This window comes from Asparagus officinalis, chromosome 6 (genome assembly GCF_001876935.1).
Source record: "Asparagus officinalis chromosome 6, Aspof.V1, whole genome shotgun sequence".
Taxonomy (NCBI): domain Eukaryota; kingdom Viridiplantae; phylum Streptophyta; class Magnoliopsida; order Asparagales; family Asparagaceae; genus Asparagus; species Asparagus officinalis.
Window position 1 is genome coordinate 23692342 of NC_033799.1, and position 3567 is coordinate 23695908.

At 50.9% G+C, this 3567-nt stretch overlaps 1 pseudogene; it reads right to left on the reverse strand.

Annotated features, from left to right (window-relative positions):
* The window catches only part of LOC109845568, a 31154-nt pseudogene that overhangs the window by 9896 nt on the left and 17691 nt on the right, over positions 1–3567 (reverse strand).

Below are 3567 nucleotides of genomic sequence, written 5' to 3' on the forward strand. Positions count from 1 at the left end.
CGACCTCCAACGAGGTCAAACCTGTTCTCGTCAACGCTTCTACTGTTGAAGGCGTTGTGACTCTCTCGAAGAGAGCCCGCCAGAGGCGACGTCAACGCCTTGCGCGGCAATTCGCCAAAGCGATGGAGTCCACGGACGGGGTCCGCTACAACGCGAATCTAAAGAACAGGAGAGGCAAACAGCCTCAACAATTGAAGGATGGCGGTTCCTCAAAGCCGCCAACGAATGAATGGATCCGGGTCAAACGGAACCGTTCGACACTCGAGGAGCGGATTCACAAACGCCGCGCATTACTTGCACAAGCAAGAATCCTCGTGCAGAAGGCCGAGGAATTGAAGAAAGGAAGAGTGGCCAAGAAGCCGCCATCAACCCGCCAAGTGTGGAGGCCGAAGCAGCCTCCAACCAAAATTCAACCTCCGGTGAATCAACCAAAGTCGCAGGTAATCCCAATAGCTTCTCCGGGAGATCATGCAGAATCGTCCTAAAGGAAGAAGCCAGTCTTGGAGCGCCTCGGTCCGATTCCCGACGAGAGAGGCAAAGCTCCTGTTCAAGTTCGTTTGGGCCCGATGAAGAAGCCCCGGACGACGCAACATGCTGGGGGTCGCCGTCACCTCCAACATGACAAAGAGACCAAGGCAGTCATGCGCACCAACTTGCGCATTGAAGTCCAGGAGCCCGCCGAGAACTCACGCCCAAAAAGGCATGTTTCGAGGCACGTGACTCTCGAAAGTCCAAAGAAGGTAATTCACTCTCAGAAGGAAACGTTATCGTCTGATGATGATTGCGTTATACCTGAGAAATCGTGCCAACACACGATGGGTTACTCCGATCGTCAAGCAGACGAGTTGTACTATCGTGCTGGGGGTACGAATAAAACCAGAAAAAGGAGTCCCCAAGAACAGGGAACTCAGTGCCCCTGTTCCAAACTCATTCGGGCAGTATTGTCTGAATGCAGCTGCATCAAGGCGGTCCCCGAACGAGTTTCGGTTTTCGAGAGGCTCAGTACTGAAACGCCGAAGACAAGGCCTAAGCGTTTCCAACGAAGAAGAACGGTGGTTGAAGAGGGAGAATTTCCGAGGGTCACCACCAACATGACCAGCAGAGGGACATCGGAGCGGGACAATCTCGAATCGATTCTGAAAGCATCCCGACCTAGAACCCGTCTGCAGTCCGGAACCATCAAGCGAGCAACCTATGGTAGGGTCCGGACAAGACTCCCTTCAGAAGATGAAGAATCTGATGCTGGCTCCACGGTTGCATCAGACAATACAGTATCCAGCGAGGGACAACCCCGCGAGGCACTTATGATAAGTGCGGAGCAAGTGGCCAAAATGCTTGAAGACGCCTTAGCTAAGCAACAGGAAACCTTCAGGTTCGAAATGCAGATGGCCATGCAAAACATGAGAGAAATGCATGACCAACAAATCCAAGCATTGACGAACCAGCAAGGCGAGCCAAGTCGTCGTAACCCGGTTAATCTGGAAGATGAGGACACAAATGCGAATGAGACGCATAATGCCAATAATCCTCCCGTCAATGCAGGGGGTGGTAACGAGAATGCCAACAAAAACACAGGTGAAAACTTGAAAATTAAAAATCTCGAGAGCAAAATCAACACGTTGATTTCCGCTCAAGAAATGAAGAAAACAGGCATTCCTTGTCCATACCCAAGAGAATGGGAATCGATCCCATATCCGGCGAAGTTTAATCTAATTAACTTCACGCCGTTTAATGGGATGGGTTCACCCACTCAGCATTTGATTTACTTCAAATCGCACCTGGGGGTAATCTCCGGCAATGAGCCTCTGATGGTGCGGTCATTCGTCGGCACTCTTCGCGGAGCCGCCTTCGATTGGTATCGCCGCCTCAAGCCAGGCAGCGTGAACAGCTGGGATGACATGGAGACCAAGTTCCTGGCCAACTTCTTCGAACAAAGGCGCGTTTCGAGGCGTGTGACTTTTGAAAGCCCAAAGAAGGCAATCCAACCTCAGATGGAAACATTATCGTCTGATAGTGATAGTGTTATACCTGAGAAGTCGTGCCCGCACACGATAGGTTACTCCGATCGTCAAGCAGACGAGTTGTACTATCGTGCTGGGGGTACGAATAAAACCAGGAAGAGGAGTCCCCGAGAACAGGAAACTCAATGCCCCTGTTCCAAACTTATTCGGCCAGTATTGTCTAAGTGCGACTGCATCAAGGCGGTCCCCGAAAGAGTTCGGTTTTTGAAAGACTTAGTACCGAAACGTCAAAACCAAGGCCTAGGCGTTTCCGACGAAGAAGAACGGTGGTTGAAGAGGGAGAATTTCCGAGGGTCACCACCAACATGACCAGCAGAGGGACGTCGGCGCGGGACAATCTCGAATCGATTCTGAAAGCATCCCGGCCTAGAACCCGTCTGCAGTCCGGAACCATCAAGCGAACAACCTATGGTAGGGTTCGGACAAGACTCCCTTCAGAGGATGAAGAATCTGATGCCGGCTCCGCGGTCGTATCAGATAATACGGTATCCAGCGAGGGACAACCCCGCGAGGCACTTATGATAAGTGCGGAGCAAGTGGCCAAAATGCTTGAAGACGCCTTAGCTAAGCAACAGGAAACCTTCAGGTTCGAAATGCAGATGGCCATGCAAAACATGAGAGAAATGCATGACCAACAAATCCAAGCATTGACGAACCAGCAAGGAGAGCCAAGTCGTCGCAACCAAGTTCATCAGGAGGACGAGGATACGAATGAAGCTCGTAACACTAATAATCCTCCCGTCAATGCAGGGGGTGGTAATGAGAATGCTAACGAAAACACAGGTGAAAACTTGAAGATTAAAAATCTCGAGAGCAAAATCAATACGTTGATTTCCGCTCAAGAGATGAAGAAAACAGGCATTCCGTGTCCATACCCAAGAGAGTGGGAATCAATCCCATATCCGGCGAAGTTCAACCTAATTAACTTCACACCGTTTAATGGGATGGGTTCCCCCACTCAACATTTGATTTACTTCAAATCACACTTGGGGGTAATCTCCGGCAATGAGCCTCTGATGGTGCGGTCATTCGTCGGCACTCTTCGCGGAGCCGCCTTCGATTGGTATCGCCGCCTCAAACCAGGTAGAGTGAACAGCTGGGACGATATGGAGACTATGTTCCTCACCAATTTCTTCGACGACGACACCGAGATATCTATCGGAGCATTGCTCGATGAGAAGCAGAAGGACGGGGAGTTAGTCGAAACCTTCGTCAAGAGGTTCCGGAACAAAGCGATGAATTGTCGGGACCCGATCACCGAGGAATTCATCCTCCAGACTTGCCACAACAACCTCGCACTGGACGTGTTGGAAGCAATGGGGACAGCACCGTCCAAGACATGGAAGGATCTAAAGGTCCGAGGAGAGCAGGCCGAGCGATTCATCAGAAGAAAAAAGGCAGAGAGAGGCCAACAGGCGAAAAATGCTCCGCAACAGAATTTCGTCCCACGGCGGAAAGGTAAGGCACATGCTAATGCAGTTGATGCTAATCAAACTTTCCAATTGCAACCTCAGCAACAGCAGCAGCAAAGAGCGCCACAACAATC